Source organism: Vombatus ursinus, unplaced genomic scaffold (genome assembly GCF_900497805.2).
Source record: "Vombatus ursinus unplaced genomic scaffold, bare-nosed wombat genome assembly UNPS02001419.1, whole genome shotgun sequence".
NCBI lineage: Eukaryota > Metazoa > Chordata > Mammalia > Diprotodontia > Vombatidae > Vombatus > Vombatus ursinus.
This window is the reverse complement of record NW_020941197.1, coordinates 26,496,501-26,510,560: the sequence shown is the minus strand read 5'-3', so window position 1 is coordinate 26,510,560 and position 14,060 is coordinate 26,496,501. Positions and strand designations below refer to the sequence as shown.

Below are 14,060 nucleotides of genomic sequence, written 5' to 3'. Positions count from 1 at the left end.
TTTCCTAAGGTCATAAGACATAGTAAATACAACTACAAGGATTTGAACCACACTTCTCAAACTACAAATCCAACACTCCTTCCACTGTATACAGTTGTTTAGGTAAATAAGACAAGAGCTTCCACAGAATATCATCACCTTCTGGTATGCTATTAAGTCATAGATACCTTTATGTCTCATCCTCCTCAATTTCTAAAATGTTATCTAACCAAAATCTATATATCTATGTTTTTTTCTTCTTTCTTTATATATCTATATAAATATTTTGATCATTCTAATGGTAATGATGAAAGCAAGTTGAAAAAGTACTGGTTTTACAGAGGACCTGAATTGTCTACTTCCTACTCACTACTTCCTACAAGTATTTGACTTCATATCTCTGTTTCTTCCTTTATAAAACAAGAGGACTAGATAAGATGATCTCTTGGATCTTTCCAGTAAATCTTAAGATTCAATTAAATTTAATTCAACAGTCATTTATTAAACACCTACTATGTGCCAGGGATTGTGTTCAGTGATGGGGATAGAAGGACAAAAATGAATCATACCCTCAATGAGGTCAGACTACTATTAGAGTAGAAACAACATGTACATAATTAAATAAACACAGAAGATTTACAAAATAATGATAAAATAATTTCTGGTATGGGGCACCTAATTTTCTAAGTAATCACAGAAGGTGTCTTGCAGGAGATAAAATCTGAGCTGAGTTTTGAAGTGAAGTAGGGAGGAGTGATAGGAGGACGTCCTAGATCATAGGAGAATGCTCTTCCTCAGATCTTATAATTAGTTCCTGTTCTTATTATGATTCATAACACATTATGATAGGTACTCCTTTTTCATTGTTATTGTTTAGGCATTTTTAGTTGTGTTCAAGTCTTCATGACCCCATTTGGGGTTTTCTTGGCAAAATTACTGGAGTAGTTTATCATTTCTTTCTCTAGTTCATTTTACAGATGAGGAAACTGAGACAAACAGGATTAAGTGACTTGCTCAAGGTCACACAGCTAGATCTGAATCTAAGGCTGGATTTGAACTCAGATCTTCCTGACTCCAGGTCCAGCACTCTATCCACTTTGCCACCTACCTGCCCTATTCCTTTTCATAGCTCTATTTAATAACTGATTGGGTGACCTTAAGAAGACATTTGCTCTTTTCCAGTACCACTCCACTCACAATAACCACCTCACCCCAACCTATTTTTCTACCTTATAACACACTGTTGCTCTTCACAACATTCTTCAGTCCAATGAAACTGCCGTTTTCAATATACTCAACACTCCACCCCTGGTCTCCTTGCCTTTGCACTAACTGTCTCCTAATCTAAACTCCTACACCCCTTTTAGAATCCTTAGCCTCTGTCAAGACAGAGCTGAAGCAGCATCTTTTGCAAGAAGCCTGCTTCCATCTGTATAGATGCAAGTGTCTCCCCACCTCCTTATAAGTTACCTCATAAAGGAAAGGAGGAAGGGAGGAAAGAAGAAAGTAGCACTGAATGGAGTCGACTTAGAAATGGATTGCATGCTCTCAGGCTGGGCAATTTAAGATGTCAGCTTACCAATCAAAAGCTCAGGGTTCCAGGGGTTGGATCTTGAGTTACCAAAAGAAATAGAATCTGATGACATGGAGGTCTGGGTCTGATTTAAAAAAAATTAATTACAAGTTATTCTTCTTAGGTCACACTCTTATATGATAGCCCCTAACAAAAAAGCTTTTAGTTAGAATAAGATCATCATTCTGGTCTATATGTCTTCATCTATGGATTTGCTGTCAAACTGAGCTTATCCAAGAGGCTTCAGCCCTCTAAGTCCCCTCATCTTACGCCCTCTTCTTGAGAATGTCCAAGCTAGTGATGTGAAGCAGTAAATACAATCTTGGAAGGCTTCCTTCCTTTACTATTGTCCATTGGGAAGAGACTGAGACCATCCAATAAACGTGGTCTCTTCTAAAAACTACCTTCCACCTGTAAGGAGAAACCCATCCACCTCAGGAGCTGGGCCATCCCCTAAAATGACTGTAAGCATGCTAAGGGAAGACTGTGAGAAAGCATGAATGTGTTCAGCTGAAAGTACTTCTGGTTATAATAATTGCTTATTAGTTGGTTGTTGTTGTTGTTTTTAATCTGGCACTAAGATGGATTGCCATAATTACAAGGTCTCACTGAGAACACTCTAACATGGTTTTCACACACACACACAGTACCTCACATTGGAGAGTCTAGGATGGAGGTGTTTGGCATGATTAATACTAATAACTAACATTTATTTTGTATTTCAAAGTTTGCAAAGTGCATTATATATGTTATCTAATTTGATCCTCACAAGAAACCTGTAAGCTAAGTGCTATTATTAATCCCAATTTACAGATGAGGAAAATGAGGCACAAAGACGTTCAGTGACTTGCCCAGTCAAAAAGTGAATAAAGTGCCTGAGGCAGGATTTAGCCTTAGATCCTCCTCATTCCAAATCCAACATACTATTCATTCTGCCACCTAGCTGACTCTTGCCCATAGGATCAGGTATCTCTTCCCATCTTCAGATAGAATTATGAAAGTGCGACTATGAGAGATAACAAAGAACAGCATTGTTGCAAGTACACATTATTTTATGTAACACCTGTGCCCTATACAACCCAGTATCTGACTTGCCTGTCACATCTTTAAATAGGAGAATTGTGTTCAGAATAACGTAACAGAAAGGGTTAAGCCCCTTTGCTAGTCTTCTTTGTAAAATAGTAATTGATTCTCCTTCCTGATGAACTAAATAAAGCAAACTGAGCTGGAGAGGACAAAACAAAACAAGACAACCCGGTGAATTTTGCTTTGTGATTTGTGTTTGCCTGTGTGTCAACAATGCCTCCAGCAAATTTGTACCAAACAGCATTAGCTTCCCAGAATCACACTTTACAAGACAATGGAGAATTTTCCTTCACTTGTTTGTTGCTTGGAGCCAACTGACTGGGTTGTTTTGCATCAAAGGAGTGTTTTTTTTTTTAATCTTGTTTTTATTCCTCTCCTGCCATTTTGGTGCTACTAAGAACCCAATGGAGATGAGAAGCTAGCAATCAAAAATAGCAAAAGGTGCTGAAATTTGACTTACTGGCCACTGTATCCAGTGGGAAGGCATGGGTTCCATATCTGGAGGCCTCTGTGATCATCAAAGGAATCACACTGTTTACTTTGAGAAGCACTCTGCTTGGTTCAAAATGTATTATTTTCTTCCCTTGTATTCCAATTCATGACTTCAGGAAATACGATCTTTGAGATGTTAGATGGGTGGGATTATATTAGAAGCAGTCATGTAGAAGGCATCTCCTTTATTTTCAATGAATTTCATTCAGCAACTACTGTTTTTGTCATGGCCAGGTTTTACACAGCAGATTTGTTTAATCAAAACAGGACACCTGTGGATTCTGGCCTATAGTAAGTACTTAGTAATAAAGTAAAAATGAAATTTTAATTTGACTCATTCCATGGCACTATTCCCTATTCTTAGCTCTATATAGAGGTTCCATTCTGACAGATTAGCCAGTTAAACACTGCCTAGCAAAATAACATATGAAAGGATTAAAGGTCATTATGAATTCAATTCATATTAACCAATATTTTTTAAACAAATGTTAGGTATAAGTCACTGTGCTAGTGGATGGGGTGCAAAGACAAAAAAATAATCTCTATCTTCAAGAAACTTGCATTCTATTTTGAATAGAAAGGTTATAGTCAAGAAAGTGTAAAAACTTCTAAATAACTGTCCAACTCCATCAGGGATTCTGAAGCTGAAGAAGCAATTAATAATAATAATACCTCTTATTTATATTGGTCTATTCAGCTTTTGAGAAGAAAGAGTAATAATACATTATCAATTATTTTCTTAGAAAAAGAGAGCTTTGTTAATCCTACCACATTAAATTATATTTGTCCAAAGAACAAGATATATAGATATATATATATATATATATATAGTATGTATATATGTATATGTACTTGAGGTTTTTATTAAATATGCTAAAACCTTGGGAGAAAGATTATTTATTTCTGCCCTGACTCCACAGTGGGGCAAGTGTAGATTGGGGAAAGGTGAAGACACTACTCTCGGTAGGCCAAAGGGAGGGCATACCGACAGAGAGGCTAGTCAGCACCCAAGGATAGTTTTCATAGCGGACACTCATCTGGGAATTACTCCAAGATATAATATTTAAAATGTTTCCCCTGTACTGTCTCCCTGTATTTTAGGAGAAGTATCGTTAAATTTCATTTTATTGACTTGGAAACTAGGTTCTGAAAGGAACCATTGGATTCAAATAAATAAAGCACAAGTCCTTTGATAGAAGTTGTTACTGAAGGGACAAAGCACATTACCTATGTCTGAAAGACTACTAACCCCTGGTGGTACAACTGGACGACCCCAATTGCGTGGATCTTATTGACTGTCCCAGGTTCCAAAGGCTAGTGAGGGCAGGGGATTCCATTCTGTGTTCCTTCATCTGTACACTTCCTTGTCATCCTCCCTAGATTTTTGCTAGGTCATACTGTTATGTCAAAGGAAAAAATAATTGCTAACTGGACTGTGCAGTGGGTGGAAGAAAAATGGAAAACATTTCTGCGAGACCAAATTAATCTAACCATGTCCATCTCAGCAAAGATGAGCAGAGAGCTTGTTATGATCCTGCACTACACTCCCTGTAGACTCATAGGCACTAGAGCATATTGCTGAGGGCATTTAATCCTCAGGGTGACACCTGAGGTATGGAATTGAAAATGTGAAGTCAGATCCTTAAGTATGAGTCTCTGGAGCAGTGGCCCCCACTATGATTTTATTAAGGACCATGTTCAGGTGTGTGAAACAAAAGGGGCACTGACTAGGGTTTGTCTAAAGCCATATATGGGCACATAAACAGTGCCAACTGTTGTCAGGGAGGTTTTTTTTTTTTCTTTCTACATTTGAAATTGCACATACTCTCTGGTTTTTTTTCCCCTTTCTGCCTCTCTGAGCCTCTGTCTCTCTGTGTGTCTCTTAAAGACTGGGTCTCCATATATTATCTGCCAGGCTGAAAGTGTAGCAGCCTCTTATGGGCCTAATCCCAGTGCAATAAGAATGGAAGCTTTAATTTGTTCTCTTTCTGAACCAAGTCAGTTTGCCTCTTCTTAGGCAGCATCAGCAGCTAGGTGGCACAGTAGATAGAGTGTCCAGCCTGGAGTAAAGAAGATTCATCTTGAGTTCAAATCTGGCCTCAGACACTTACTGTGTGACCCTGAGCAAGTCACTTAACCCTGTTTGCCTCAGTTTCCTTATTTGTAAAATGAGCTGCAGAAGGAAATAGCAAATAACTCAACTATCTCTGCCAAGAAAACACAAATGGGGTCATGAACATGACTGAACAAAAACAACAACAAAGGCAATCTGGTGGCCTCCTCTTCCCCTAAAGGATCAACAAATTGATGCCAAATTTAGTGTAAATATCTGAATGCCAAAACCCATTGCAGCTTAGAATTCCTGAGCTCAAGAGATCCATCAGCCTGAGCCTCCCCCATAGCGAGAATTACAGGTATACCCCAGCCTGTCCAGCCATATCTATCTATAGCTATCTATAGATAGATAGATATGCTTTTCTTTTTAATGTCCCCTTTCATTTACAACTTGTGTTGACCCTCATCCTCCACACATAAGTATTGTATAGCAAAGAAGGTGGATAGAAATGAAACAGTAATTGTATGGACATGATTCATGGATTGCAAGAAAAACTAGTGAGAATATAATTCACCTTCTTGCTTCTTGTGTTCTTTGAACAGAATGAATACTTCCACAGAAACAATCTAAGTCAGAAGATCCTGGGGCTAGATCCTAAAATCATAAATTTAGAGTTGGAAGGGACCTTAGATGTCACCTGCTTCAACCCCCTCATTTTGCACATGAAGAAATGGAGACCTAGAAAAGTTAAATGAATTGGCAGAAGGTCCCAGAGGTGGTAAATAGTAGAGCCATGACTTGAACCCTGGTCCTCTGATTCCACTCTAGAGATCTCCACTGTCCTCTGAGACATGATCAGTAGCAAATACAGGTTGTGATCTAATCTATGATTCAGAGGCATGAAGAGAAGGGTTTTGTATCTCCTGCTCTTGACATGAGTAACAATACATCTGACAAAGTGTTTGCCCTGGATAGAGAAAAAGTAGTTGAATCTCCTTCCACATATCTCCACTTTCCAAGGGATATATATGTAGGACTTACCCATATAGTTTAATAAAAAAAAATTAAGATGAATCTGATGCCACTGTAAATACTAGAATGTCCTTGAAAAAATGACTATTATTTTATTTTTTTATTAATTTATTTTGATTTATCAACGATCACTTCCATATGCTTTTGAGTTTAAAATTTTTCTCCCCTTTCCTCCCCACCACCCTCCCCAAGATGGCACACAATCTGACATAGGCTATACATATACATTCCTATTAAACATATTTTCACATTAATGATGTTGTAAGTAAGAATTAGAACCAATAGGAGGAACCATCAGCAAGAGAAAACAAAACTCAACAAAGGAAGAAAAAAATAGCAAATATTATGCTTCGAAGTGCATTCAAAGTCCATAGTTCTTTCTTTGGATGTGGATAGCATTTTCCATCATGAGGCCTTTGGAGATGTCTTTGATCTTTGTATTTCTGAGAAGGGTTAAGTTTATCAATATTAATCATCACACAACATGGCTGTTATTGTGTATAATGTTTTCCTGATTCTGCTCATTTCACTCTGCATCAGTTCGTGTAAGTCTTTATAGGTTTTTCTGAAGTCAGCCTGTTCATAATTTCTTATAGCATAATAGTATTCCATTACATTCATGTACCACAACTTGTTCAGCCATTCCCCAATTGATGGGCATCCTCTCAATTTCCAATTCTTTGCCACCACAAAAAGTGCTGCCATAAATATTTTTGTACACATGGGTCCTTTTCCCATTTGTATGATCTCTTTGGAATATAGCCCTAAAAGTGCTATTGCTGGGTCAAAGGGTATGCACATTTCTATAGCCCTTTGGGCATAGTTACAAATTGCTCTCCAAAATGGTTGGATCCTTTCACAATTCCACCAACAATGCATTAGTGTTCCAATTTTCCCGTTTCTTCTCCAACATTTATCATTTTCCTGTTTTGATATGTTGGCCAATCTGATAGGTGTGATGTGGTACCTCAGAGTTGTTTTGATTTGCATTTCTCTAATCAGTAGTGATTTAGAGCACTTTTTCGTATGACTATAGATGGCTTTAATTTCTTCATCTGAGAACTGCCTGTTCGTATCCTTTATCCATTTATCAATTGGGAAATGACTTTGTATTCTTATAAATTTGACTTAGTTCTCTATATATTTTAGAAATGAGGCCCTTATCAGAGACAGTGGTTGTAAAAATTCTTTCTCAATTTTCTACCTTCCTTCTAATCTTAGTTGCATTGGCTTTGTTTGTGCAAAAACTTTTCAATTTAATGTAATCAAAATTATCCATTTTGCTTTTCATAATGTTCTCTATCTCCTGTTTGATAATGAATTCTGTTCTCCATAAATCTGATAGGTATGTGCTCTACCAGTTTGCTTACAGTATCATCCTTTATATCTAAATCATGAACCCATTTTGACTTTATTTTGGTATATGGTGTGAGATTTTGATCAATGCCTAGTTTCTGCCATGTTCTTTTCCAGTTTTCCCAGCAGTTTTTTTTTTCAAAGAGTGGGTTCTTATCCCAAAAGCTGGGGTCTTTGGTTTTATCAAGTAATAGATTACTATAGTCATTGACTACTGTGAAAATGACTGATTTTACAGGATAACCAATACCAACCAGACTCCAGCATCGTTAAATAAAAATAAATAAATAAATAAATAAAAATACATGTGTATATAAATATATGTGTATATATGTGCATGTATGTGTGTATGTAGATATATATGCACACATACATATACACATATACATGTATAGGTGCATATATGCATATGTGTGTTCATATGTATTATGTGTATGCATGTATATATACATATATATCCACATATATACATATATGTGGATATGTATGTGTGTGTGTATGTGTGTGTACATAAATAATTTAAAATCATCATTTCCCTGAGACTGTAAGTGAAGGCTGCTTGTCTGAATTCTTCTCATACTTGGATGCTTCATTTGGTTGTAAATACTTCCTACACTGTTTTATGGGCCATGTTGATGTTGACTATAGTTATTGAGATTGTATTGCATGTCTTCAGAGGAGTCCCTCTATCATCAAGGGTCCTATGCTCACCATATTTTTATACCTAAAGCAAAATTTTTCTCTTTACTCTTTCTTCTTCCTGATGGTAACTATCAGAAGATGCCCATTAGTAAGAATGGTACAAAGTACCAGATTTTGGTCATAAATACGTACAAAGAGATAGAGAGGGAACAAAAGAGACTGCCCATAGTGATTCTCTTTCCTACTAAGGGGAAACCATCTGAGTATAGTTTGAGAATCTAGTATACCAATTTTGCCATTTTAAAATGTCACCAATTGTTAAAAAACAACAACATAGATGAGACATATCCAACAATGTGTAAACCAACCATCAGCATGAAGAGCTGTCAGGGTAAGGTTAGCCTAGTTTTCCAGCTGAAGGGACTTCACAAGCAACTGAAAGACCAAATTCATGACAAATGGCCAAGAATGTAAAGACCATCAAGTTGAAGACATCAAGTTGAGATAATTCTTTGTCCAGCTCAAGAGTTTTTCTTTGGACTAATGTGTTTAATACATAAAATAAAATACAGAGGTATAAAAAAGAAACCAATTGTACTGAAAGAGAATTATCAAAAAATTAAAGACAAAGTGATAGTCCCCCAAGTTAAGAAATCCTGGGTTTTTACTTGCCTCCTACTTTACAGCCTGAACCTCAGACCTTGCCTCTCTACCCTTTTCTTGGATCTTACTGATCCAAATGATTCCTGACTTTGCCACAGATTTTGTTCATGTACTACTTTCTTCTCTTTTAGCTTGTCTGATTCTTAAAATCTGACTGCCACCAGCAAGGAATTCTCAGAAGCAAAAATCTTCTCTCTATCCCCACATAACCTCAAATCAAGAAGGCTTCATTTAACACCATGGACCCAACTCAAAATCCTTGATAGTCCCCAAACCTGGTCCTATTTAAACACCTGTGGGTAGAGGCAAGGTAGCATAGGAAGCAAAAATAACATATAAAAGAATAAATATCTCAATAAATTTCCTTTGTCAATCTATATTTCAATCTAAGCATTATCCTCATCTCTGTTTAATATATTTTCTGCATGTTTTATATATGTTTGTTCAACAAATATTTATTGAATATGCCCCTTAAGGGGCCAAAAGACTCCTCTAAAACACAGTCCCAAACTTAGTGTCCAATGGGATAGGAGAGTAGAGGAAAGGGCACTCAGTTGAGCAAAGGGCTTGACAGAAATGATGATTACCATTAATCTTAGAGCTTTTAGCTTTGTCCAACAAGCTTCCCTAAGCTGCTGAGCACAGTTGTTTTCTTAATTTGGGCCAGTGGAGGAGGCTTAGAATCAATCAGCTGAACAACAAGTATCTATTTAGCACTTACATATGTGAGGCACTGGGGAAACAAAGAAAAAATGCAATAGATCCTGCTTTCAAGGAGCTTACATTCTATCAGCAGAGACAGCAATATAGATATGAGTATATACAAAAATATATAATAGATGCTTCTATTAAAATAAGCAGATTTCTAGAAGTAAAAGACTAGGACCTTTGTTTTAGTTTTTCTTTCAATCCAGACAACAACTTCTTCTTTTCCCTGTCTTCTCTTCCACCAAGGAAGTTACCCATCCACCCCTCCTCCATGATGGGTTTTGAGGTACAAGCACTGTTTCCCACACTAAGCATGCTGAGTTCATTATAACGCCCTAAGAGGCCTTTGATTTTGTCATACTCCTTAGGGCAGAGCTGTGTTGCTACTTTCTCTCTCTTTCTCCCTCCCTGTCTCTCCTTCCCTCCCTCTCTCCTTTCCTTCCTCCTTCACTCTTCCTCTCCCTCCCTCTCTCTCTCTCTCTCTCTCTCTCTCTCTCTCTGTCACTGATGATACTGGTTTTGAAGAACTGTTGCCAATTTCCATCCAGATAAAGTTTAACAGCAGCATTTGGAGTCCTGTTTGCCACAGGGACAGAGAGCCCTGGTGGACAGAACTGGGATGGAGGAGAGAGGGTGAGACAGGGAAATAGAGGAAGCACCTGACCATGAAAATAACCACAGCCCATGGATAAATGAGGGATTTCTTAGGTAACAGACCCTTTGAAAAGGAGATAGGCTACAGAGAGATGAGGAGGAAAAATTGAGGAGGCGGTTTAGGGGAGGTAGGGTGAAAACTAGGGGATGGGAAGCAAGCAAGGAAGTCAGAAAAATCTGTGTGATTATAATTCTCCAAGTGAGGAGTGTCTTGGTGATTTATAGCCAGTCACCAGTGATCTATCGGCTTCCTGTCAGATGGAGGAGGGGACAGTGCTGTTCCCTTCAGCTAAGATGGATCTGTTTGATAATATCTCTTCCCATGTGGGGCAAGGGAGCCCCCTAATTTACATTTTTCACCACCGAGTACATTTAAAAATATTTTCTGGTTTTTCTTTTTACATTTCTATATTCTACATAGAAAAGCAAAATAAATGCATAAATGATGGGTTTTTAAATGCTCTTGGAACTCTTTTTGATGTTGTGTTAGGAGAAAAGACCAACAGACACTTTAAAGGCTATTTTTGTTTGTTTTTGGCAAGACTTAAGCTGTTTGTGTAAGGGTAGTGGATAGAGGGTGGACTTCAGTGGCAGAAAGACCTAGATTCAAGGTCTACCATTTCCCTATGCTGGTCTATGAGTGACCATGGCAAGTCATATCTTCTCCCAATAGCCTAAACATTCCTATAAGCCTGAAAGTTTGAGATAGGGATGAAGGCTGGACCTGTGATTTCGACAGAATAGGGAACTATGAGTAGTGGAAACTCTCTCTACCAGTGCAAGTATGCAGACATCCTCTCTGCAATTGATATTCTTAGAGAATTGCCTAGATAACTGAGAGTTTAGTAGTTTGCCTACAGTCACACAGCCAGTAAGTGTCAGAGGCAGGAACTGATCCCACTTTCTGTCCACTATGCTGTATTGCTTCTCAAAACTAAATTGTTGTTATTCAGACATTTCAGTCATGTTCAACTCTTTGTGATGCTATTTGGGGTTTTCTTGGCAAAGATAATGGAGTAAATTGTTATTTCCTTCTCCAGCTCATTTTACAGATGAGGAAACTGAGGCAAACAGAGTTAAGTGACTTGTGCAGGTACTATAGGATCCTCAGTTTTTTCAGTGGAGGGAATTACTATGCCAGGAACTCCCCATGTACATGAAATCACAAATCTGAATCTCCCCAAAATGAACATTTTTGGGGGGTTGAAAGAGACCTTAAAGATCATCAATTCCACCATCCTCAATTTACAAATGAAGAAATTAGAGTCTCAGAGAAATTAAGTGATCTGTCACACAGGTATGCATGGCAGACTTGGGATTCAAATCCATGTCCTCTGACTTGTCATCATGCACTCCTTCCATGGCACAATGTTTCAGATGACAAAATTCCTTCCTTACTTGACTTCATGGAATTATGAGGCATATAATAATTACAGTGACATTCATAGTATGTTGTGTGTGGTATGACTATAAAATGAGGATACTAGTCTTTAACATGTGGATGGAACACTGGAGTTGGATCCACAAAGATGTGGATTCATTATTCCTTAGATGCCAACTATGTGACCTTGGCCAAATCACCATAACTTCCTCTACTGTAAAATGAGGAGATGGACCCAATGGCCTCTAGGATCCCTTCCAGCTCTAAATCAATGATTTTCCATGATTTATTGAAACATAGCATTCCATAGCATGAGGTGGCCATATGGACTAGTCTCTTTATAACTCTTAGTTACATCTGTTACATAAATGAATTCATCCCTAAGAATATTGTAAAGCAGCTTGATCACCCCCCCATCTTTACCTCAATTCTATGTATAATGTAGTTAGGCATGAAAGGCCCCTAGAATATAGAGACCACGTCTGTTTTTTTTCTGTATAGTTTGTGGGCATTTATTCAATCAAAAGTTCCAGAAGCACATCATTATTGAGCTGAATTTTTATTCATCAGGTTAATCTAAGTTGAATAATTGAATTATTGAATAATTGGATTATTATTGAATTGAATAAATTTAAATAAATAAATAACATTGAACATTGAATTATTGAATAAATTCAAAATTGTTGGATTAAAAAGAAGTCATATTTCAGAGCTTGTTTGGTTATTCTAAGGAATGAATAATCCAACTGCCCCCAAATTTAAAATAGGACCACTGGCATGAATGCTGCTGCCCATCTTTCCTGATATTATGGTGCATGGGGAGATAATCAAGTCTTTCCTAAGATGATCAGGATTATTGGAAAAACCCACACCAGCAACTTCCAGATATTTAGCACTCTTCCTGGAATTGATTCTGAGTCCAGATGGAATGAAGAGAGAAATCAATTTTCTCTCCTCTCAGTTTTCATCTCAATCTCTCCTGTCAACAGTGACTACAAAAATCTTAACTTTCCTTACATCCTCAAATCTATAATTCTTCTGCTCTCTGAACCCATGAATGGTAAGGAGGATATAAGAGAGATGCTATGGCAACCACTCACTGCTCCTCAGCAAGTATGCCTACTCAATTGATCTCATGGCAAGATGACTATACTTGGACTTAAGAGACCAGGGTTCAAATCTTGTCTTTACCAAGATTTATGTTTTTGTAAGCAAGTAATTTGGAATCTCCAAGCTTCAGCCTTGTCCTCTATAAAATGATGGGGTTGAATAGGATGATCTCTAGCATCCCCCTTCCTCTTCTAAAGTTCTATGATTCTTTATACCACAACATTCTTATGGTATCTTTAAGATCTCTTTGTTCCTAGGGACAGCTCTTGATTGTTTAAACAATAATGGAACGGGATAAAATTACCTGAAATGACAAATTATCCTGAAATAGTTTGTGTTTGATTTTGGAATGTTTTTATTTAAATTTGCATTTTATATAGAGGTAATTATGTAACATTGTAAGTTACAGAATTTCATTGGTGGAGAGAATTTCCTCACCCAAGACTTCCCTAAGGTAATGAAATCTAAGGTCTAACCCTCTTCCATCTTATCTTATATCCAAATTTAGGAATTTATAATGTTTCAAATAAAATATCTAAGCACAAACTAGGGATGCCTGACTGTAGAAGAATCAGATCATTTCCCAGTTTCCCCTTTTTGACCCCATGATCAGTAACTCTGGTCTTCCTTACTGGGATTAGATAGCACCATGCCTCAGTCCAATAAATAATATCATGCAAGTGCTATCAGGATTGTCACCTTCCCTAAAATGGGAAAGGGAATCTGGTAATAAAGTATTGTCTTCTAGGAGTCAACCTTCCTTCTGTAATACTGGCAAAGGGAAACAAAGACCCTTTTCAAGGTCACAGAGGCTGATAATACCAATGGACCTCAAAAAGCTAGATTTACTAGGCTGTATCAGTTGGCTTTCTCAAAAGGCCTGGGTGTTACTAAGGTATTTTTTTTTCCTTTATAAAGGAAAAAGCTAAAGTTAAGTGAGTTCTTCAGTGATAAAGTCACAAACCCAGATAGCTTATCTCATAATGGGGTGGCCCACACTAAATTAAGTGTTAGATAATAAATATACTTACATAACGACTAAGTGGTTACTGATTTTTTTTTGTAGAAATAGAATTTCTCTGGTGACAGCAGAGCTATAATTTGGAATTATTTTGTTGTGAGCAAGTTCATTTGGAAGAAGAGTGACACAGAGAGTAATCCATAACTAGGCAAGTGCAGTAATGTTGAGAAAAAGAGTGATCTATCCACCTGAGAGTCTGGCCTAAGCCATCAAGGTATGGTTGAAAACCTCTGATGTCCCAACACCTGGAAGGAGTTGGGGTGTGTGTGTGTGTGTGTGTGTGTGTGTGTGTGTGTGTGTGTGTGTG

General features: G+C 37.5%; 1 protein-coding gene across 1 annotated transcript in view; it reads left to right on the top strand.

The window, feature by feature from the left end:
- The window catches only part of LSAMP (limbic system associated membrane protein), an 800,294-nt gene that overhangs the window by 435,098 nt on the left and 351,136 nt on the right, over positions 1-14,060 (top strand). The window lies entirely within an intron of this gene.